The 25,379-nt window shown below is 43.8% G+C and overlaps 1 protein-coding gene and 1 long non-coding RNA gene across 6 annotated transcripts in view; one reads left to right on the top strand and one right to left on the bottom strand.

Moving 5' to 3' along the window:
- SMARCD3 (SWI/SNF related BAF chromatin remodeling complex subunit D3) overlaps window positions 1–25,379 on the bottom strand; it is a 111,610-nt gene that overhangs the window by 73,228 nt on the left and 13,003 nt on the right. The window lies entirely within an intron of this gene.
- On the top strand, window positions 210–1,096 carry LOC141953047 (uncharacterized). The gene is made up of 2 exons (XR_012631844.1): window positions 210–388; window positions 796–1,096. It is a non-coding gene; the product is annotated as an uncharacterized LOC141953047 (long non-coding RNA).

Below are 25,379 nucleotides of genomic sequence, written 5' to 3' on the forward strand. Positions count from 1 at the left end.
CCCCGGCGCCGCCCGGCCGAGCACCCCGCGGCTCGGGAGGGCCGCCCGCCCGCTCTCCCCCGCGCACCGGGGCGGGCAGAGGGGCCAGCGGCGGCGGGGCGCGGCTCCGGGCTGCGGCGGGGCGCGGAGTCCCCCCTCGCGTCCCCCCGCGCTCCTCCGCCAGCACCAGCGGCACCGAATGGCAACGGCGCGCCCGGCACGGGCAGGGCGTGCGCCAGCCGCGGTCCCGGGCGAGCCGCTGGCGGAGAGCCGGGCCGGGCCTGGCCGAACCGGGCCAAGCCGCAGGTCCCGGGCCGGGCCGGACCGGGCCGAAGCGCGGCGGGCCGCCCGCAGGTCCCCGCGGGCCCCGGGCGCGGCGGCGCGCATGCCCGGCGCGGCTCCCGTGAAGGTCAGCCGTGGCCTAGCGGGGGACGCGCGGGCGGGAGCGGCCGGACGCGCGGGCGGGAGCGGCTTTAACCCCTGCCGCGCCGCGCCCGGGGCGAAGGGGGGGGCACCGCCCCGGGGACCGCGACTGACACCCCCCTCGGTGTGCAGGGAGCGGGGCGGGGGTGCGTGGCGCCCGGGGGTAGGCGGCGGTTGCGCCTGCCCGCGGCTCGGGGCTGGGGGCTGAGGCTGGAGGACAAAGCAGCACCGGGCCCTTCGCGGGCGTTTTGCGGTTCCCGTGACAGCGAATCCACTCGGCGGGGAGCGGGGAGCGCTCCCGCCCCGCCGCCCCTTTGTCAGCGCGGCCGGGAGGGGCGCGCTGCGGGTTTTCGGCTGCTCTTTTTTTTTTTTTATTTTTCTAATCGGTGACAGGTAAAGGAACAAGGCAGAGTTGCTCCCGTTCTCCGTCAGCAGGCGGGTGCTGTGTCACGGCCTGGGGCGGGAGGATGCGTCCTGAAGCGTCACCGAATTCCAGCTGAACGCCACGCGATCGGTAGCGTATTCTCTCTGGATGCTCTTAACGGGCCTTACATAAAGAGATTTCCCCGAACATCAAATTACAAGGTCAGCCGCCTGACAATTAAGGAATGGCAGACTCGCTGTAGCCACAGACTTGAATGAGTAAAAGTCCAAAAAAAAGGAAGATCTTGTAATAAACTCCGTTCTTACTTCGTGTGGGTGTAGTCTTCTAAGTGCTTTAGGAAATAAATCGGTAGAAGTAGCTCTTTTGTTTTGCCAAATGGAAAATAAGGTACGACTGCATGGAAGTGACTTGCCCAACATCACCTAGTTGAGAATGAAACCTATTTCCTGGGATTCTTCCACTCCCCACAGTACCTCCAAGGAAAACTACAGCGCAGTGCATTTGCACAAAAGGGTGAAGGTTACAGTGCAAGAACATTTCACTCATATTAAGAGAAAAATCATATAAATTTTATTTTAAACTGTTTCTATTTTCCCTACATTTTTTTTCATAAAAGTGTTGAAAGTAAGTGCCTGTGTTCTTAAAAAAGTGCCCAGTTCAACCCAAGACCTCCCCAACTGCTACAAGTATCCTGGCAGCTCCCAGCCATTTCTGGTTGAGAAGATGGCATGGGCCTCACTCTGCAGTGCTCGTGTTCCTTTGCTAGTCCTTGGAGACTGAGCACATCTGGGGCCTCCTTCCATGCCTCCACTGCTTGCTTCAACCTCAATTCATGCTCTATTCCTAGGCCGTTTTATTTTGAGGAAAGGCTGACATTCCTCCTCCTTACCTCTTGGGGCTCTGAGAGGCCACATTTTCTCCCACAAGTTTGTTTTTTACTTCTGTGCTATTATTCAAGCTTTTAAGATTGCTAAACTAAGATGGGCAGGTTAGAAAAGATATGAACCAAGTTGTTTTGGGGAGATAAGGTGGCGGCTGCTTTCAATAATTTGAGCTGCAGGTAATTAAAGTATATGAAGGTGCTGGTTGTCTTAAAGAGGCATGGTTTCTCTCATCCAATTTTCACTTAAGTCAGTGGCACTCTCTTCACTGAAACTTAAAATAGTCTCAACAGTTTTGGAATTGATGCAATATGACATAGAAAACATACTGAAAAACAGACAAAATAGCCCAAGAGTGAGGCTCTGCTTATTCTAAAGAAATGACCACTTGTTTCTGAGTTCAGAATTACTCAATATTCTCATTACCAATATGGATAATGAACTAGAGAACATGCTTATTAGATTTCCCAACAACAGGTATGGTAGTAGAGATGATTAAAATTAAAATCCTGAGAAGCTGGAGATGTGGTTTGAAAGAACAGGACATAATTCAATAAAGCAGCATAAGGTTCCACATCAAGATAGAAATCAACAACTGTATAAATAGAAGATGGAGAACAACTGGCTGAAAAGTATTTTTTTTCAGAAAAAGTATTTGGGGATATAATAGATCATAAACTGAATGTGAGTTAACAGTACTACACTGATGCAAAATAAGTGGATTAAAAAAAAAACCCACCAAACAACAGAAGAGCAGTAACTGAATGCTGCCCCACTTCTCTCATCCCCTTGGTGGCAGCATAAGCAGAGACAACGATTCTCTAGACTCCTCTCTGTTTTCTCTCTGCTTCTTCCCCATCCCTCGTCCTCTCCAGGGCACAAGCAGTCCCAGCTCAACAGGTACCTGAGGCTGCAAAATTAAATTTTGCCAGTATTGCCGAGGAACTCTTCCAAAGTAATCCTTCTGTTGCGGTATGAATTGTTAATGGCTCAACGAGACTGTCCTTTGCAGTCTGGGGCCCTGTGCATCAAAGATAATGTGTGAGAGAAATCAAGATGGTTCAGGGGAGAACAGTAAGTGTGACAAGAACTATAAAGCCCAAAAAGAGAAAATAACAGTCTTCAGATATCTGAAAGGCTGCTGCAAATACAGGGAAGAGCTGCTCCCCATACACACAGTACAAGAAATAATGGATTGAGATTTCCCCCAGGAAGATTTATGTTAGATATTAAGGAAGAATATAGCAGTAAAGGTAGAGATGCTCTGGGATGGTTTGTCCAGCAAGGATGGGAATCTCCATCACCAAAGGTCTTTCAAGAACAGATCAGTCCAAAGTGATGCAGGCAGTACAGATTCTGACTTGGGGCAGGACAAGGGACTAGCTGATTCCCAGAGGTTCCCTTTGCCTTGTTTCTCTACAGAAATTGTATGGAATTTCATAAGACAAATATAAGGCTCTTTTCCATCCAGAGTGGTTTCCCTTGACAGATTCCACAGATCCGATGCAAACAAGTTTAAGCCGATCAAAAAGGGTCCCTCAAATTTTTTATTTTGGAAAAAATACACATCTGATTGCTACAACAATGTAAGAATAAGGAATCTGCATATGCAGATTGCTGCCAGTTATCCTTTGAGACTTCCCAAGTATCATATAGCTTTTATACTGTGGCTTTTTGTGCTCTCCTCGACTCACATACCTTCAACTACCATCTTGCATCACTGTCTCATAGACCTACCTTCTTCTGTCAGGTCTTTACACTGTTTTTAAAATGTCTGCAATGAAGAAATACCATTTCTTCATTTGCAGTACAAATAAAGACGACCTGAAATAAAGGCAAAAAAGAATAAATGAAAGCAAAGTGTTTGCATCTGTCTCCAGAGGTTCCAAACATTATTCTGCAGAGGTAGAGAGATAATTACAAACTTACCTCCTGATTATTTTAAAAGCAAAGGCAACAGCAGGGATGCCAAAAGATGGAGAAAAAGATAGGTGATACTATAGGATGCAAAATAATGAGTCATCAGCATTATCACGATACCAACCATACTTGTATTTTAGCCAACTCTGCACAATTCTGTGTGACCTCATAGTAAGCTGTCTAGCCCTACTATGCCTCTACCTCCACTTTTCCATCCCCACCAAACCCACTTTCCACAGCTCGTGCAGTGACATCTATGCGTGGCTTCTCACATCTTCTTAGCAAAGGAGCAGAGTGCTACAGGCAGCAGTCCACAACACTCATTTTCTAGCCAAGGGCCAAAGCATAGCTGCAGAGTATGAGAAGTTATTAGGAAGACTTTGGTCCTGGAAGGAGAATAGAGGAGATAGGAGACTGTGTTGGGAGTATGGATTTCTGGTTTTCAACAGTGAAGGAAATAGAGGAATTCTTGGGAGAATCCTGGGGGAACAGAGAAAAAGACTTACCAACAACTACCCCCAAACCTACTGCCCCTCGTCCAAACAGTCTGATACTTGGTGATTAGAATCATGGCTTTGGGATGTATTTGATAAAAGCATCATAAAGGATTCACCTGCTATCACGAACTGACAGAACACAGATGGGAGAACCACTGGGTCAGCAAGTCCACTGTTGTACAGTCAACAGCAACCATGTCATACGTAACCCTTTCAGACATAAATTTGTTGCATAGCACTTTAAACCTTGGGACTCCTATGGTAGAGCTGCTAAAAAAACCTGAGTTCTTTGAAAGAATGAGTATGTTCTTTTAGTATACCTGGCTATTCCCATTTACTCTTTTACTAACATTGCCCTAATGGTTCTTTGTGTCTAACGTTTATGCTTTGAAGCATTTATACACAGCAGTCAAACCCACGCTCACTCCTCCTTTTGTCAGACTAAACAAGTGAAACCGTTATTTGATCTCTTAAAACTGAGCTCCCATTTCTCATTATTCTACCAGCCTTTTCCATGGCAGTCCCAGTTAACCTGCCTAGAACAAGGGCAAACAGAACTGTAGCTGTAGTTGCCAGAAGGCCATGTACTCATGTGGCATTAATACTTCTCTCACCAGCACAAATTTCTACCAAACTTTGCTAGGCTCACAACTGCCTTTCCCAACATTATGACAGTGATAACCCCACATTCTCCTGCAAGTGGACTAATGTCCACTTGCTGTTTCTCCTTTTTAATCACTGCCACTAGATAAGTCTCCAGCTTACAGTGCTGATTCCTGTTACAAGTCCCTAAGTGCATGACTATGCACTATATGGTCATCAGATATCATCTGATTTCTGTTTGTGTAGTCTTCAGAGTCATTCAGTTCTTTCCATATAACTTATCCCTTCTGCTTCAGTGGTACCTGTCTATTTTGCATCAACTAATTCAATTATGATGCTTCCTATTTTTGTGCCATAGGCATTACTGAAAATACTAAACTACATCAATCCCAAGGCAAATCCTGAAGAAACTGCAATGTATGTTGTGTCTTCTTTATTGAGCTCCTTACCTACCTTGCAATTCTTCTATTATCTGTCTTCTGAGTCCCAAACAAATTTTCAGATAGCCCTGTATCAAAGGCTTCACTGAAGTCTAGATAAATAAGACAGTTTCCTTTCTGTAGAAAATTAGCTATCTGAGAAAGAGTAAGTTAGTAAACTTATATTGCTTTTTTATCCCATCTACCATCTACGTCCTCCTCATGCTCAGTTATTTTCTCTTTCAAAAATCATTCTTGAGCCTTGCATGGAGTTAGGGTCAGACTAATGCAACTGCCTAGAGTATTCTTGCCTTTCTGTATTACAGGAAAACCAACAGGACTTCCTGTTTCTTTATCAGGAAAAAATATATTTTTTAAAGCCCATTTTGATTAATATTAATAATGCTAGGAATTATATCCTGTTCTCACTGAAAATCATTTGAAAAGTATCTATATTTTAAGAAAATCAGTAAGTAAATACTGACTGAAGGATGTATTAATATGCAGAGCTACATAAGAACTGAGAAACAGTCTTAGAAAACACTAGGAGACTGGAGAAAACACGTAACCAAAGAAGGAAAACAGAGCAATCTTGGCATAGACTGTCTAATAAATCCACCTCACATTTCAACTAAACTAGTAGAACAATTAATAGGTGAATACAACCAGACTTAGAGCACAATGGAACTGAGAGCAAGTAATATTGGTGGTCATAAAAAAACTGCACTGCCAGACAAGCCCAAGTGTCTTTTAAAATGATTTTATTTGGCAGAATAATTACAACAATTACAAACATTACCCCCCAAAAAAGTCAGTCTCAAACAGCACATAATTACAGCAAACATCAATGACTTTGCAAAATGGCAGCCAGTGGAAAATGGCAAATATAACTTAAATGCAACGTAGTAAAATATCACTATATGCCTGAAATTCTTAACATGGACATAATTTGTATCTAATTGCCAGTAAAAATAAAAATTACTGCAAAGTTATAAAAAAGTTATAAAAACAAGTGGAAGGGAAGTGGCTACTAAGGACTCCAAGGATGATTGTTACATCCGGATTGTTTTACCATCTTCAAAGATCTAAAAGAGGGAAGTAAAAACCATGTAGATTAAATCCTCAAATGGTAAGATTTTGGGGAAGTTAAATCCTCAAATGATAAGATTTTGGGGAAGTTTCACATCCAGTCAGGACAGAGGATAAAATAAAATCAAATGGACCTAAAATGTTAGAAGATTTAGGCTGGAAAGACTCAAGCAGGTGGTGGAAGATAAATCCCGAGGTGAAAGAACTGTGCTATGTCTGTAGCAGCAGGTGAAATGGTTTTCTAATCTTTTCAGCATTCCATTCACCTAGTACACAAATACATATATGAAATCACAGGAATACAGAAATGTCAGGCACAGCAATTCATGACACAGAGACATGATTACGGTACTTAGGCTTCAGCTGGACAATAGGCTTTCAAGTGAGGCTCCTTCTGAGCAACTGAGTGTTGCAAAAGTGGAAAACGTCTGGCTCCAGCACAATACAGTGGTTTGTCTCCTCATCCTTCTCAGCAGAGCACAGGCACAGCAGGCTGGCAGATTACAGCTGAGAGTAACAAACTGCACTTGGCAGTGGGGTCATAAAGCGTGCGCAGTAACGCACTGCATGTGCTCCCAGAAAAAAAGCATGTCTAAATGACAAGGCATGTAAATGGTGGCACAAGTTACTTGTTAAATGGGCTTCAAAACATATGTAGAAGAAACACAGGCAGAAGAAAGGTAAGTTGAATCATTACGGCATTCAGCGCTTTGCAAAATAAACAATTTACAGCGGTAAAACTCAAATAGCAGAGGGCTGTGTTTGTGTGTGGATGTGAACCGCGAGAGGGAGAAGAGTTACATGTTGTGCCTTATGTCATATAATCTGTCACGTTTCACCGTTCTTCCCATTCTTAGTACTCAGTTGTTTCTAGGGCCTGAGAGTACTAGGAGGTACAGATGAAAACAGTATGGTCTCTGGCCTTCACAGTTTACAAATTAAGTTAACAGATGGAAATAGAAAGAGGACAATGGAACAGAGAGCGCACTAGTCATCCTGACAGGCAGTGGACTTGGCACACCAGCTGTCTAGCTACACTTACTTTGAATAGCCACCAAATTCCTACTCTGTGCACCCCATCCTTGGCACCTGTTTTCTGACCAATTTATACCCAGCCTGCAACTTGAAACCATAGAAACAATGTACTTGTGGGGGGTTTTGACTACCCTGTTCTCTCTTGGGAAATAAGTATGCTTCATTCTTCAAAGAGATTCCCTAGCGCTCAGATGCCACAACCAAGCTAGTACATGCACATATGATACAGCAATACTGAATGTTAATTATAAATATGATGCCAAATAATAAGACATAAATCTCTGCTAAGGTTATAGAGAGAAAGGCTTTCTAAATTGTTAGTTATAAGCCTGAGATACCAAGAAAATTAGAAAATTATTTGTTTAAATTCCTTTAGTTAAGATCTTGGCTATAAATCTGGAATAGGATATTCACTTAGACTAAACAAGCATAAAACAAACTTAAAAAATTAGTGAAAAGTTTATGTAATGGAAGGTCAATCACTAATACTCCAACCATAAGAAACACAGGGAGCAGAATATTGGGGGAAAAAAAATTCCAACACAAAAAAAAGCTTGTATTTCTGCCCTTGAGAAAATCTCCTTCCGTCTATAACATAACTGATTCCTTTCCTACTGCATCTGATCTATAACAACCCTCCCACTCAGCTGATTTTGTCTTAACAATTACCCCTTTTTTTTTTTCCCCCAGTTTCTCCACCTCCTTTTGCTAGTTGAGTCAACCTTTCCTTTCCCCAGCCAAACTCCTGCCATTGCATATCTCACCACTGCAATTCTGTCTTTTCTGAACTTGGCAAATACCTTTTTTACTCTGATTAAATCCACTTGGAGCACTGCTGGCAAAAATTTGCTCTGAAACTGTCTAAAATGCCAAACACAGGAGTAAGAAAGTGCCCACTTCTGCATCCCTCTGTCTTACCCATTTGCTGATTTTACCCCAGCATATGACAGCTCTGCCATGCATTTAGCATGACACTTAACTCCAGGATGCATTGCTTCTTCCACAGTGCTGCAAGAAGCCAACAATCACAACTCCTCATGAGAAATAATTTAATCGAGAAATCAGTTGCAGGACTACACCCCTCTCCTCGTTATGGCCTTATTTTAAGGCTTAGTATTGTTCTTCCCTATTTCTCCCTTTATATGTTAACTCCATTTATCTATCAAAGGACTAATTCTGTGAACCATCTTGCATGCTTACAGTTCTCTGACATTTCAGACCAGACAAAGCCCTGAAGAATACCTTCAGAAAAAGACTGAGCTAGTGAAGAATGGACCACATAAAACTAAAATAGTGAACAGTCTTTCCGCTTCTGATCCTGTTGCAGTCTCCCAAAATAAAAATGGTTAGGATCCTTCCTGCAGAAAAGCATGTGAGAGAGCAGGAATCAGTCACATGCTCTTTCAGTCATTTGCTTCTGGTTAGAGGACAGAAGACACTGTGTTAAGACTTACGAAGATGTGACGTATTCTACTGATTCCTATAGCAACGGTGCGGTGTCTGCTCCTAGACTGATAGGCCACCTCTCTCTCCTTGCAGAAAGCTGCACGATCATCTCCACACTGTCAGTGCCACTCTCTCCATTTCCTTTCCCATCCTAAACATGCATGAATTCAAACATGAATTCAGACATGAATTCTAAGGTAGCTGACAACTCGCACAACTGGAGTGCTGTGATGGATGGCTACAGGCTCTTTAGGAAAGGCAGGCTGGGGAGGTGAGGAGGGGCAGTTGTCCTTCATCCGAGAGGGCAGTGGAGTGCACAGAGCTCCACCTTGGGATGAACAGTGAATCAGTTCAGAGCTTACGGGTCACAATTAGCAGGCAGACCAAGACGAGTAGCATTGTGGTGGGTGTCTGCTACAGACCACCTGCTGAGGAAGAAGCAGATGAGACCTCAGACAGCAGGAAAAATCCTCATGTTCACAGGCTCTTGTCCTCCTGGGAGACTTTAACCACTCCAGTAGCTGCTGAAGGGATAACAGAGCAGGGCACAAGCAATCCAGGAAGCTTCTGGGGCACACTGAAGATTAATTCCTAACACAGGCAACTGAGGAGCAGACAAGGAGAGGTGCTCTGCTGGACCTGATTCTTATAAACAAGGAAGAACTGGTCAGGAATGTGAAGATCAGGACAGCCTTGGCTGGACCATGAGATGGAAGATTTCAGGAACATGAGAGGATGGAGCAGGGCAGAAAACAGGATCACAGCCCTAGACTTCAGAAGAGAAGACTTTGGATTGTTCAGGGATCTGCTTGGAAGAATCCTGAGTTATGATCTTGCAAAGAAGAGGGTTCCAGGAGAGCTGGTTGATTTTCAAAGATTACCTCCTCCAAATTCAAGACTGGTTCATACCAACAGGCAGGACATCAACCAAAAGCAGCAGGAGGCCTGCATGCATGAACGAGGAGCTCCTGACTGAGCTCAAGCATTACAAGGAAGCATAGAAGAGGCGGAAGCAGGGACAGGTGACCCAGGAGGAATACAGAGACACTGCCCAAGCATGCAGGGATGTGATTAGGATAACAAAAGCCCACCTGGAGTTGAATCTGGAGAGGAACATGAAGGGCAGACAGAAGGGATTTTACAAGTACATCAGCAGCAAAAGAAAGACATGGGAAGATGTGGGCTTACGGCTGAATGGGGAAGGCGAATTCCTGAGAAAGATCATAGAAAAGTTTGAAGTACTAAATGCTGCCTTTGCCTCCTTCTTTACTAGCAAGATTGGCCATCAGGAATCCCAGGCTCCTGAGACCGTAAGAAAGTCTGGAGCAAGGAAGACTTGCCCTTGGTGGAGGAAGACAAGGTTAGGGCACATTTAAATGGACATACAGTAGTCCACGGGACCTGACAGGATGTAGCCACGAGTGCTATGGGGGCTAGCCAACGTCATTGCGAGACACCTCTCAATTATCTTTGAAAACTCATGGAGATCAGGAGAGTTCTTGAGGACTGGAAGAGTGCAAATGTCACTTCTATCTTCAAGAAGAGGAAGAAGAAGAAACTGGGAAAAAACAGGTTGTTCAGCCTCACCTCAGTCCTAGGGAGGGTAACGAAACATATCCTCCGGGAAACCATTTCCAACACATGAAGCACAAAAAGTTGACCGAGAATAGTCAGCATGAATTTGTGAAGGAGAAATTGTACTCGTGCACCAGGACAGGCAAGGGGATGACTGGCTGGAAAACAGCTCTGCAGAAAAAGACCGGAGGGTTCTGGTGAGCAACAAATTGAAGATCAGCCAACAATGTTCCCTTGCAGCAAAGAAGGCCAACAACATCCTGAGCTGCATTAGGAAGAACATTACCGGCAGGTCAAGGGACGTGACACTTCTCCTCTACTTGCCACTGGTGAGGCCACACCTGGAGTGCTGTGTCCAGTTCTGGGCTCCCTAGTACAAGACAGACATGGACATACTGGAGAGAGTGCTACAAAGATGGTTAAGGGATAGGAGCATCTATCATAATGAGGCAAGGCTGAGAGAGCTGGGAAGTTTTTAGCATGGAGATGAGAAGGCTCAGGGAGTATCTTATCAATGTGCATAAATACCTGATGGCAGGGTGCAAAGAAGACAGAGCCAGACTATTCTCAGTGGCATCCAGTGACAGACTAGAGGCAACTGGCACAAAATGAAATACAGGAAATTTCATTTACACACAAGAAAAGCTTTTTTACTGTGAGCAGGTGAACAGTTTTTTTACTTAGAACAGGTTGCCCAGAGAGCAACTTAACTCCATCCTGAAAATAATCAAGACTTCACTGAACTTGGTACTCAGCAAGTTGCTCTAGTTGACCCAACTTCAAGGAGGGAGGTTGGACTACATGATCTCCACAGGTCCCTTTCAACCTCAATCATTCTATGATTTTATGATTCTACTCAGGAAAGACTTAAGCATTACAAGTAACTCAAATACCTGCCCAGTCAACATGAAGTAGATTCACATGAGGAACCATGGAATGGAGACTGACAGCAGAAACAAGGCAATGACAAAACACCTGGAATGCGCTTACCTGGAAACATATATGCAGACTTCACTGCTGTCTCTTTGCAGGCACAGCAAAATTATAGGGTGCAGAGAAGGGGAGAAGAATCAGGGGTTCATGCCAGTTCAGTAGTGATTGAAAATGCTAGGGTTTTTTACCTTAGAATATAGGTATTAGGGGGGCAAAAGAGTAGGATAATGAAGGTAAATAATGCACTTTATTTACTATCCCTTAATGCAGGACTAGGAAGAAGCTACTAGAATGAAAAGCAGGCTGTTGATGAAAAAACTTTAAAACAAAAGAACAAACACACTGCTTAGTAATACCTATAATACATACAATTGCATACAAAATGCTGCTTATAAAATAATTTTCCCAGTCCGTTGCTCTGAAATGATCACTGTTCCACTAGTGCTTCTGCATCCCCCACCTCATATTTAAAAAAAGAAAAGATCAAACTAGGTGTGGATCCTACTTCTGGTCCCTGCTAAAGATGTTTGCTCCCTTAGAAAAGCATCACAGTGGGTTTAAAAGAAGTGGTGCCTCTTACATATAATTCGTTTACTGTATTAGCAGTTTCTTATTTGGTGGATCTAGTGCAGGTAGACCTGTCTGCTTCTACATAGTTCTCCTTTTCTCCTTTCAGACATCAGAAAGGACTGCTGAGATGCAGACTCCCCGCATACACTTTGCTTCTGTTTTTCACGTTTGTCTGTCCACTCCTTTGAAAGAATTAGTATGAGAAACTCTCTGTTGCCTCTCATGCTAGCAAGAATACTGCTTTCCTTATGAAGAGCTGCAAAGAAGTGTTCAGTGCTGGCAATTAGTGACTGAGGAAGGAACTCCTCAGATGGGAACAATAGTGCACAGTTAATCTGTTTTATACAGGGAGCCAGGAACAGCACCACACTATTCGCAGCTCGCTCCTCCTTGTCAGCTGCAGGATCAGAGCACCTGAATGTGTCGACAGCTTCTGCTTCAGGTACGGGCAACAAAGAGCTTGGAGCCTGCGCTGTTGAGCTCTGAACAGAATCTTCCCTGTGAAGCCTTCACAGTACATTTCCATGGGAACAGACACATGCCTTTCTTGTTGCCGAGGAGACAAGTCACTGCTTTTTGAGACTGGTGAACATCGTGCCCAAAGCATTTCAGCATCTTTAAGATTATAAGGAGCTTTGCACAGGCACAATCACCTCCCCCCCCAGTTAATGTCAATCATTCTCCCATCCCTCTTTTTCAGAATCTGTTTTAAGCATTTTGATATAATATGCCAGATTATTCCTAATATCTGGTTTTGGTATCAACATTTAAAATGACATGGAAATCTTTTCTACTATTGTTCTGCAACTCTTCTGATTCCCTCTCACTGAGCTAACTTGCAGTAAAACTAATTCCTTCCTCTCCATGGGTTTCCTGTGCTATTGATCTGTACTTCGAGAAAAGCTGGTTGGCAAAACCAGCCTCCATCTCTCCTCCATCTTCTCCCACTTCCACTCTTTCAAAATAGAACACGTGTGTAAAATCAAAGGGCTCTGTACTCCCGAGGCCTCGGGGTGGCACTGGATGGCACATATGCACAAAGGAGGAGGTGGTGGATTTCTACACTTCATTCCCAGCTTTGCTGTCTGGGGCTGGGCCACTGGAGTCAGTTACTGCCCAGGCAGCAGCTCTGCCAGCTCACTGGCCATCAGCTCCGCGGTGTGAAGACTCGGGGGCGGTGGGACCAGCACTACAACCACACCAGCAGCAGCCCTGCAAGCAAAACATTTCTCAAGCTGCCATGGAGGAGCAAAAGTGCTTCCCTGGGTCATCAGGAAGCGGTGGCCACTGGACTGCTGGTGCCACTGGTTCTCTGTTCACATTCTCTCCTCCCTCACACAACTTTTTTCTCATCCTTTCTGAAAAAGAATGCACTGGTAGTTGAGACTGGCAATTTGGGGAGGGAGTGTCAACTGAAACAGAGGCCCACTATTCCTGTATATCTGATGTGGGGAAGGAGAGACAGATAGAGACTATAGTCAAAGGAACAATGGATGAAGTCTCCCATAATGGGGGAGTCTGGAAACTTGGCATTTCTGGCAGCAGAAGGGCCCCTTCTCCATCCTTGTATCTGAATTTACAGAATCAGTGCAGTGCCCTAATAGTGATGGAGAACATGGTCCAGTCACTAATCATAGAATCATTTAGGTTGGAAAAGACCTTTAAGATCATCGAGTCCAACGTAAACATGCCAAGTCCACCACTAAACCATGTCCCTAAGTGCCACGTCTACACATCTTTTAAATACCTCCAGGGATGGTGACTTAACCACTTCCCTGGGCAGCCTGTTCCAGTGCTTGACAACCCTTTCAGTGAAGAAATAATTTGCAGCCATTTCTTCTCATCCTATTGCTTGTTACTTGGGAAAAGAGACTGACACCCACCTCGCTACAGTCTCCTTTCAGGTAGTTGTAGAGAGAGAGAAGGTCTCCAGTGAGCCTCGTTTTCTCCAAACTAAACAACCCCCGTTCCTTCAGCTGCTCCTCATATGCTCTAGGTCCTTCACCAGCTTCATTGACCTTCTCTGGACACGCTCCAGCACCTCAATGTCTTTCTTGTAGTGAGGGGCCCAAAACTGAACACAGTATTCAAGGTGTGGCCTCACCAGTGCTGAGTACAGGGAGACAATCCCTTCCCTGTCCCTGCTGGCCACGCTATTTCTGATACAAGCCAGGATACCATTGGCCTTCTTGGCCACCTGGGCACACTGCTGGCTCATGTTCAGCCGGCTGTCAACCAACACCCCCAGGTCCTTCTCCACCAGGCAGCTTTCCAGCCACTCTGCCCCAAGCCTGTAGTGTTGCTTGGGGTTGTTGCGACCCAAGTGCAGGACCTGGTACTGAGCCTTATTGAAACTCGTACAATTGCCCTTGGCCCATCGCTCCAGCCTGTCCAGATCTCTCTGCAGAGCCTCTCTACCCTCGAGCAGATCAACACTCCCACCCAACTTGGTGTCATCTGCAAACTTACTGAAGGTGCACTCGATCCCCTCGTCCAGATCATCAATAAGGATGTTAAACAGGAGTGGCTCCAAGACTGAGCCCTGGGGGACACCACTCGTGATCGGCTGCCAACCGGATTTAACTCCATTCACCACAACTCTTTGGGCCCAGCCAACCAGCCAGTTTTTCACCCAGCAAAGAGTACACCCATCCAAGCCATAAGCAGCCAGTTTCTCCAGGAGAATGCTGTGGGAAACGGTGTCAAAGTCCAGGTAAACAACATCCACAGCCTCTCCCTCATCCACTAAGCAGGTCACTTTGTCATAGAAGGAGATCAGGTTTGCCAAGCAGGACCTGCCTTTCATAAACCCATGCCAACTGGGCCTGATCACCTGTTTGTCCTGTATGTGCAGCGTGATGGCACTCAAGATGATCTGCTCCATAACCTTCCCTGGCACTGAGATCAGACTGAAAGGCCTGTCGTTCCCCAGATCCTCCTTCCAGCCCTTCTTTTAGATAGGTGTCACATTTATTGACCTCCAGTCAGCTGGGACCTCCCTGGGTAGCCAGGCCTGCTGATAAATGATTGAAAGTGGCTTGGTGAGCGCTCCCGCGAGCTCCCTCAGTACCCTTGGGTGGATCCCATCGGGCTCCATAGACTTGTGTGTGTCTAAGTGGTGTAGCAGGTCAATAACCATTTCCCCATGGATTAGTGGGGGCTTCATTCTGCTCCCCGTCCCTGTCTTCCAGTGCAGGGAGCTGTTTACTAAGTACTTCAGCCTCTTCCTCATCCTTTGTCACTATGTCTCTCCCTACATCCAATAAAGGATGGAGATTCTCCTTAGCCCTCCTTTTGTTGCTAATGTATTTATAGAAACCTTTTTTATTGTTTTTTACGGCAGTAGCCAGATTAAGTACTAGTTGGGCTTTGGCCCTTCTAACTTTCTCCCTGCATAACCTCACGACATCCTTGTAGTCCTCCCGAGTTGCCTGCCCCTTCTTCCAAAGGTCATAAACTCTTCTTTTTTTTCTGAGTTCCAGCCAAAGCTCTCTGTTCAGCCAGGCTGGTCTTCTGCCCTGCCGGCTTGTCTTTCAGCACATAAGTATGGCCTGCTCCTGCACCTTTAAGATTTCCTTCTTGAAGAATGCCCAGCCTTCCTGGACTCCTTTGCCCTTCAGGACTGCCTCCCAAGGGACTCTGTCAACCAGGCCCCTAAAGAGGCCAAAGCCTGCCCTTTGGAAATCCAAGGTAGCAGTCCTGCTAAACCCCCTCCTTACTTCTCCATGAATCGAAAACTCTATCATTTCATGATTGCTATGCTTGAGATGACCTCCAACCCACCATGTTTCTATGACTGCAACTCTGTTATAGTTTTCCAGCTGCACAATGGCTTCCAGCTCCTCCTGTTGTTGCCCATGCTGTGTGCATTGGTGTAGATGCACTTCAGTTGGGCTCCTGATGCCATCACCTTTTTTGGGGGCAGAAGCCCCAATTCCTATGTGACTGTTCTCAGGCTCTTCCGTTGTTTCTAACACATCAATAACACTTGCATCTTTGCTGCTGCATAGACCTCTATCCCCTACCTCCACTGCGATGGCAAACCGAAGGACCTCGCTAGCACACATTGTCCTCAAACACTAGTGTGCCCCCCCAGGCTTATCTCTAGTCAGCCTGGTTTTATTCCTTTCCCCTTTCAAATCCAGTTTAAAGCTCTGCTAACTCCTGTGCAAAGATCCTTTTCCCCCTTTGTGACATGTGTACCCCGTCTGTTGTCAGAAGGCCTGGTGTCACGTAAACCAAACCATGATCAAAAACCCCAAAATTCTGCTGGTGACACCAGGCTAGGAGCCAGGTATTGATCTGATGGCTCTTGCTGTTTCTTTCCTCATCATTCCCTGCAACTGGAAGGACAGAGGAGAAAATTACTTGTGCTCCTGATCCCTTAACCAGTCATCCCAAGGCCCCAAAGTCTCCCTTGATTGCCCTTGGACTTCTTGTTGCAACTTCATTGCTGCCTACCTGAAAAATAAATAATGGATAATCATCTGAGGGCCATACCAGGGTAGGAAGTTTTCTCTTCACATCTTTAACCCAGGCCCCAGGAAGGCAGCACTCCTAAGAAGTGAGTCCAGTCTGCATATGGGGCTTTCTGTTCTCCCCAGGAGAGAGTCTCCTATGACAACGACCCATCTTTTTATCTTTATGGAAGCAGTTTTGACGCGGGGCATAGACCAACTTAAACTTGGCAACACCTCCCACCTAGACGAAGCATCATCCTTGTCCTTGTTTGGTTCCACTTGCAGAGCCTCATAGCTATTATGCAAGGGCACCTGGGAAGGTGGGGTAGTCATGGAGGAGACACACCTGCTGTGCTGGGCAGGAACTTGTCACCATTGCCCTCTATCCCTTAAGTCACCGCCAGGTGATCCCTTAAATTCAGCCAGGTGGAGAGAAGATAGGGAATCCTCCATATCATGTGTCCTGTCTGCCTGACAGGCCTGACCCAGGGAAGGTAGGGTGCAATTCTAGTAGTCTGTCTACCTCTCAGACTCCCTGACACTCCTCAACATACTCACCTTCTCCCAGAGCTCTGTCACTAAGCGAAGGAGTTCCTCTAACTGGACACACTTCCCACAGGTGTGCTCACTACTGCTGTCCAGTACTGGTGTAAGAATAGGAAGTTTAAGGAAGGTTTTAGAGCCCTCCGGGCTAATGCATGGTTATGCATTAACACTCAGAGAAAATGGCAAGTGACTCTCTTCTGCAGGGGATGGAGGCAATCGTCTGCCAGCCAGACATGTTGTCATGGGAGGTTTGTTGTAACTAGGGACCCTGATCCAGGTTGTTGCAGGGAGACTACTGAGGCTTGTCCAGGCCTTGAACGACCACCCCTTGCTGCTCAAACACATGGCAAATAACAACAGTGCCTAGGGAGTCCTGGAGCAAATCAAGAGATACGACAGAGCTCTGGGGACAAAGGTGAAGGACATGGCACCCCAGGTAATCTTCCTGACCTTACAGGTGCAGGGGAACGCTCAGGTAGGAGCAGATCTATCCTGCAAGTTAACAACTAGTTGTGCAACTATGTCACAGACAGAGATTTGGCTTGTGTGACATGGTTCCCTCTTTGAGGAATGAGAACTGCTAGCATGAGACAGGATTAATTTGACAACGTAGTGCAGGAGCATCTTTGGCCACGGGCTGGCCAGCCAACCTGGTGAGAAAGGATAACAACCCAGTGTGTTAGGGGAGGTGATAACAGCTTGCAAGTGAGGGAATGGAGACTGGGGGGGAAGTACACGGTGCAGAGCAATGAGAGCGAGAGCACGCCCTTGGGAAGGATAAAACAGATCAAAAGGAACCCGCTTTAAGTGCCTGCATACAAACACACACAGCCTGAGAAACATGAGTCCAATAAATTATTCCAAGCATACATTTAAATTTTTGTACTTCAGAAACTCCCAGAGATGTTAATTACCCGAAGGAACTGCTTACACAGACTCTAAGGCTAGAGGGCCTATTACAATAGTTGGACCTTATCCTATATACAATGGCACCATTTCTATGCTATACCTCTGGCTCACTCTAGGAGAGTATTCAGGGCTAAGTACCATCATATTCCTCCCCTGTTTTCATACTCCTCCTTAAAGTTACTTTCAGCCACTATCAAATATTGTGTTATACCCATGATGTGATCCAGGACGGCTGCTCCCACAGCACCAACAAACAGTCCATCACTCAACAGCTTCTTCACAGAATTTACTCTAACTTAAAAGCTATAAAGATGCCGGAAAGTCATGCAATCCTGATTTAAAGAATCCCAAGGATCTAGGATCTACTGCGTCCTGATATCTCTTCTTCCACTGTTTAATTGTCCTCCTTGTAAAACTATGCTTTACTTCAAGTTTGAATTTCACTACTTATAGCACCCAGACATGCCTTTTTCACCTGACTAAGACTTCCTGGGCTGTGTGTGGTTACGTATTTAAACTAATGGCAGTAGCAGCAGGAATTCCTAAATTCAGATAGAGCAAGAGGCAATGCTCATCTGTGTTATGCACAGCAGACTGGAAATCCATGTCTCTATATAAAATGGCCTTGTGAACTATCTTCCCCATTTAGATTCTTTAAGATCAGAACAAAATCCGTCTGTCAACCTCTCCTGAGTGAATGAAATACAGTGAGTCTGTGTGGTTGCTCACTATAAAACAGTATTAACTACATCTTTAATCTCTTTATACGTCTCTTCTGAACACTTTTTCATACTCCATCAGCCTTCCTGAAGTACAGATACTTGAAATGGAACCTGTATTACAGTAATATGCAGTAACGCCCCTAGAACAGCATCATTCTAGGACCCTGGTTTTATTCCTTTACAACCACAATCCCAAAGCCCATTTACAAATACTCTTTCTATACAAATTCATCTGTTTGTTTCTCAATATATGATCCTTATATATTACTCCACCAAAAAACTGGGGGTGTTAAGAGGAACCTAACATATAAAGCAACTATATAAACAGTCCAAATTGGTCAGTATAGATAACCTTCCCCATTATTCATCACTGCACTAATCCTGTCATCTGATATCTCCTCCCATACACTTTCTCCTGCATCCAAGGATTCTGATTTCTCTGTAACCTCAGTGACAGCACAGCTCCACTGCTGACCAAGTGATGTAGCCTGTCACAAGAGCCTGAACTGGTCAAGAAAAACATACTGGCCACCTCTGCATTACATGGCCTCTTGAAGTCTTTGGTGACTGTACATAAACAGCAGCTTTCCTCAAAGAGAGCTTTGAGCACCAGAAGAAGTAGTACTCGAGTCTATGATATCCAAGAAATCTTACCATTGCCACTGGTTTTATACAGAAAGACAAATAATGCAGAAGTGGCTAGTAAAATAAGTGAAAGCTACAAGTACAAATCTGTGAAGGGTGATGTCAGTACGTGGTACTTATATGTAACACTGTAATGAAGTGTTGGGCCTAACTATCTCTACTTCATCTGATTTGAATCTGAAAAAAACCCAAATAATTTACTAGGAAGACAAAAGCCAATACCAGACATGTATTGCCTCTAAATAATGTTTCTACAGTTAAAAAAAAATCACGGAACATAAAATCATTAATTATCATGCCATTCCTGGGCATCCAAATGTCTCTGCTCTCAAAGTGAAGATAGTATTATTTACCTTCACTGCAAAAAGGAAAAGTAAAGGTGAAGGGATAGACATCTGCTCCTGGCCAATGGCACTGGGCTTATCAAAATGAATCCACAGCCTTGTACGTGTCTTCATTCACACTAAGTCTGTATGAAGTGAGCTACATTGTGCACAGGTGTCTAATTATTTATCTGCCCCTTCCTATGAAGTTCAAACTGAAGGAACTTTTTCTGAGGCGGCAGATGTCAGGACATGATGTCAGGGAAAAGCCTTAAAGAAATGAATGCACCCAACAGCAGGACAAACCCTTGCATTGCACGGTGGCAGGAACATGAATGAGCCTGGCCCACAGGCTATCCGCTAAGAAGCACTGCTTTGTTTTTGTAGAAATGGGGCCTAGCCAAAAGGGAAGAAGCAGTCTTCTTATCCCTAGAATGAATATGAATATAGATTGTAGTACCTGTGCATACACTCTCACTCACACGAAGTATCATGCCTTTCATGCACACATCTATCTTAAAAATATGAACAATCATCACGGAAACATGTATACTTTCTTAAAGAGCAAATTGCTCCAGACAGAAAATACTAAATAGTAAGTATTAAAAACTCTAAATTTCAGTTACTTATGTTTAAGAAGGAGCAATATGGAGGAGCTCTTCATTTAAGAGCACTTTATTGGAAACTCAAAAAACCATAGTCCCAAACAATAACAATGTGTCCTAGTTTCAGCTGGGATGGAGTTAATCTTTTCTTCTTAGTAGCTAGAATAGTGCTGTGTTTTGGATTCAGTATGGGATTTGGTATGAAAAGAATGTTGATAGTGTACTGATGTTTTCAGTTGTTGCTAAGAAATCCAGGACTTTTCAATTGCCCGTGTCCTGCCAGTGTGCAAGTGTACAAGAAGCTGGGAGGGAGCAGAGCCAGAACACCAGACCCAAACTGGCCGCTGGAATATTCCATATCATATAAAGTCATGCTCAGTGTATAGAGGAGGACCAGCCAGGAAAGGGAAGCTCTCACTTCTGGGACTGCAGTTTCAGGATTTTCTCTTCTCTTCTAGCTGGGAACGGGCTGGGCATCAGTCAGTGGGTGGTGAGCAATCACACCGTGCATTACCTATTCGTATTTTCTATTATTATTATTATTATTAGCAGTAGTATTTTATTTCAATTATTAAACTGTCTTTATCTCATCCTATGAGTCTCCTTACCTTTACTGCCCTAATTCTATCCCCCATCCCCTGGGTGGGGGGAGGGTAAGTGAGCAGCTATGTGGTGCTTGGCTGCCAGCTAGGTTTAAACCACTACACAACATAATTAAAAAGATTCTCCTTTAGATGGAAGAGTAACAATAGAATTAGAAAAGAGGCAAGAAAATAAATAGTACAAGTGATACTGACAACTTTTACATTGCAGTCTCTGCTATAACATTCAATTAGAGAATTTAACATAATTGACCCAAAATCCACAACGATACATAGTCAAAAACAAACAAAAGGATTTTTAAGTACTATTTCAGTAACAAAAATCTCCTTCTAGAAATAATATTTGATGCACTATCAAGAGAATTTACAAAATTGTTGACAGTAAACATTGTGTTAAGTATTTAGAAATACATCAGAGGAGATGCTCACAGTTTATATTGGTGACAAAATAACAAAATGCTTATTACTACAACCGTTCCTACACAAGGGTGCTGAAGTTAGACAATTTAAAACTATTAGCTGAATACTGCCATTCAACAGCTTTACGAGAAATAACTTGTGCATTCCTGAGACCGTTATTGTTGACTTAAGAAATCTTGAAACACTAAAGAAGAATGGAAGAAAGTTAATGCTGTTATCAGATAATTAAGAATAGTGAACTGGATGACATGACTGATTATAGACCGGTAAGTCTAACAGTCTAACAGTTTGCTGCCATAGTACTCAGGAAGGACTAGTGCTACTAACGAATGTGTTATAGTTAACACTAATCAAAATGGTTTTATGGAAAACATACCTTGTCAAACTATGCTGATATATTTCTATAAGAATATTTTCATAAGGCTATTTATATATATAAAAAAAAAAAGCCAATTTGTTCAGCCTTCTATAAACCATTGACTATGTGAGTACATTTGTTTAACTAAGGTTAGACCTGAGGCTCTAATGCGACCAGCTGGTAACAACAGACATTTGGTAGAATTCATCTCAACCCAGTGCAGGTATGTGCAATATTTATAAGCTCACCACCCTTGACAGTCAATGGGGAGAAACAGGTACTTTTAGGAACATTTCAGAGGATTACAGTATGATCTATTTAGGTCTTTATATTACAGTGTGGCAAGTCAAACCTTCTACACACTGTAAAAGGAACCAATGACAACTAGCTCACTTGTAGACATCTACAGTTAATCAAATAAACCACATCCTCTTTATGCACTTGTAATGCAGGGTGTTAGAATTTAAACCAAGAAATCACAGCATAGTATAGCAAAAGCATTTTGAATAAAATATTTAACAAGCACCGAGATGTACAGTTGCAAAGTGACTGGTGTCTGTAAACTGCTACACTTCAATTAGATGCTGTGATAAAAAACTGCTGAGCAAACTCCAGGAACAGTAACTATGTCCAGGGCAGCATCAGCCCAAGAACACTGTCTCCTTGTCTTTAGCTGGGCCACAGTCCTTGTTTTCCTCATGTTTCAAGAATTTCTTCACAAGTTAGGAGAGACAGAGGAATACTGTGACAGAAGAATACTGTTCAGATTAAGAACCAGTGTTAACCTCATTTACAGGTCCCACAAGTTGCTACAGCAAAACAGTGCAGGGGAGAAACAAACCACCACAAGAAGCAGAAGTATGTTGCCAGGGCAGAGTGTGAACTTCTTATATCAGGTTTATCGATGAGTTTCATTTATGTGAAACCATGATTTAAATGTTTTCAAAGATAAGAAAGAAGCAGAGCAGTTAGAAACATTTTTACAAATGGGAAGCAGGAAAGGTGAACAAAATTCACAAGAAAATTCACTTGTAAATAGCTGTGTGTGCAGGCATTAGAAACAAAATAATTTGGATTAATGCAGTATAATCAGAAAAAGAATAAAAGCGAGATTGCCACATGTTGCTGGCTCAGTGCTGGCCCTTAAGGAAGAGTGGGTTTTGGAGGAAAAAAAGACCAAGAAAGCCCAGGGGACAGTCTCAGGATTTCAACGGTTTAAATGCTTGTCAGGTTAAGAGAATTAGAATCTGACTCAAGTATACACTGCTGTACCCTATAACATTTTGAATAAAATACTCAAGCCTCCACAAAACTCAGTATAGCACATACATTTCATATATGTCAAAAGAGAGCAAATCCTAAATAATAACAGCTAAATGAAGAATCATCATCAGATAGAACCTGTTGTCTGCTTAACATCATGTAATATATTTGTAAGTGATTCAGGAGAAGGTATGAAATGAAATTAATACTATTTAAGCTTGTGTAAGTCAGAAGGAGACAGGACAAGTCATTTATACTCTTATCCAAGTCACTTGGTGAACTGGGAACAAAAAAAACTACACGTAAATAAACGTGCATTCAGAGAGCCTGAAAGAGTAGGCAGACCACTTGTTGCATGGGATCTACATGCTTGGGAAGCAACAAACCTAAAAAGGTCTTCACAAACATGGAACTTGGCACAAGCAGCTGATGCATACTTCTGGTACCCTGAAACAGCCGTGAAGAACAAAGCCAAACACAGGTGTAAGGGGTGAAATAAGAGGAAAGGAAATAGCAACAGAAACTTTAGAAAAAAATAGTACCAAACATGAAGATGGGGAGAAAAGCACAGTAAGACCAGATAAGGAAAAGGGATCAAGGAAGGATTTAAAGATGTATAGAAAACATTTACTAGGAAGTGATGTAGGAGGCCCACAAAGAAGGTGCAAGGAAGTTATTGGGACAAGAAAGAAGTTAAGATGGAGCACAGATCTGGCCAGACACAAAAAAAAGAAAAATCTATGACAGCACTGTCAGTGTCTAAGGCAAAACAGTTGCAGGACAGAGTTAAGAGACAAGCTGTATTAGATGGTACCCGTGCTACGTGATGTGGTGAGAGGACACCCAGTCAGACTCTCATGTGGCCTCTGCCATGTACCATGCAAGAGCTTCCCAGGAGCTGTTCCCCTGCGGAATGGCAGAATGCAATAGAGAAACTGTGGGGTGGCAACAGCCACTTGGGGAAGACATGTCCACACAAAAGTGTTGTCCACACAGGCTCAGCATTCAAGCAATGAGCCACTGAGGATGTCTGGCTGAGCAGAAGAAGGATGTGAGAGATGGAAGTAGAGACAGGCATGGTCCCTTCATAAGCGTGCAGCTCAAGGCCTAGCTGTGTCAGCACAAGCGAGTAGCTGCTGCCAATTTTGCTAGAGAATCACCATCCATTCTATTCATACCTGAAGAGTTGGGAAAATTCGGCAATAACCTACAGGTGCTTGAAGAAAATACACTTAAAGTCTGTAAATAAGAAGTTATCTGAAGTACTTATAGAGAAAATAAGCGAGTACTTCATAATATAACCATAACTGTGAGACTATTACCCACCTTAACTTGAAATACTTTTATTGAGGGATTAATGTCTTTCGTAAAGACAATGTATAATATTAATGTGTGTTCTAATTTCCATAACAGTATTTCTCTCCACAATTGCAAATTCTGGTACCATGACAATAAAAAACATGAGGATCTCCAAAAGCCAAGTTCTCAGGTCAAGTCAGGGTCCTCCCACCCCTCCATCACATACAGCTCCATTCCTGAAGCCAAAAAATTCTGCCCAAACAAACTGAAACCGCCTCCCACCATTTCCTTTTCCTACTTTTTTTTCCAACAGGAGAATAAGTAGGTGGCAGGCAGGCAAAAGAGCTTAAGCTGCCCTGGATAAAGGAAGCTCTCTGTATTTACAGCTCTTTTCCCCAATACTTTTTTGCGGACTCTGCAGCTGGCTGATTTTTGCTTCCTAATCTGCATTTCATCTCCAAACCACCCCCAAGCCCGCCTCCAGAACTGTGGTCGTTCACCAGAGCTCCCTACCCTCTCCCCTATCATTTATTCTTTTCCTCATTTGCCTACCATTGTCAAGGCACTGCTTCCTAGCCCACCACTGCTCCTCTGCCTTTTGTCTCTTGCTTAAGCCAAGTGCTTCAACACGCACTCAGATGTCTTTACTGATGCAAGGAGGTATTTAGCTCTCAGCTATGGCAAGAAGCAGCTGTGCACAGGAACAACATTCTGTGCAGTAGAAACAGCACAGGAGAGTCCAAACGTGATGTGCAGAATAGGCCTTCACAGAGCAGTTCAAGGAGGGAAAGCAGAGGAAAGAAAAGACAAGAAGAGTCATATGTGCCAGTGCAATCTAAACAGCAAGTAAGCCATCAGAGTAGCATTAAGTGCAGATAGATCCTAGCTAAAATATTTGAGAATTTCCCCCTCTCTTCACCTGATTTAAGCAATAGATTTCAGAGGGTTTCATTTTAATTTTCTCTTTTAAGTAGTGTTTTTGTTTGGTACTTGCTAGGTTTGTTTTTCAAATCAAAAGTGAAGGGGCTCTGCTATGCACAACACTGACTGCACAGCAGCATAACTCTCCTATTTAACTTTTCTCTCAATTCTGTAAATCCAGAGTGGGAACTCTGCCATCCCATAGCACCCAGGCCTACTGGATGGTATAATCTGAGACATCTGTGTTCTGCTTCTCTCCAAGGTACCTTCATCCTCCATGAAACTCAAAGAAAACCCTAAACTTACCTCCTGCTTCCAGGGACCCCATCTCTCCACACCATGCAGAACACCCACTACATGACTAAGAAAAACATAATTGAGCTTGTTAAGTTTTACTTCCTTTTGGTGAAAATTGATTTTCAAAAAAAGTTCTCCTATCTTCACTTTTCTTCCCATCCAAAGCACACTCTATAAATAGAAACAAAGTATTCTTATATTCAATTTTAAATCAGTACAAAAGACTTGTATAGGTATGGGAAGCCTATATAGTT

This window comes from Strix uralensis, chromosome 1, assembly GCF_047716275.1.
Source record: "Strix uralensis isolate ZFMK-TIS-50842 chromosome 1, bStrUra1, whole genome shotgun sequence".
Classification (NCBI taxonomy): Eukaryota; Metazoa; Chordata; class Aves; order Strigiformes; family Strigidae; genus Strix; species Strix uralensis.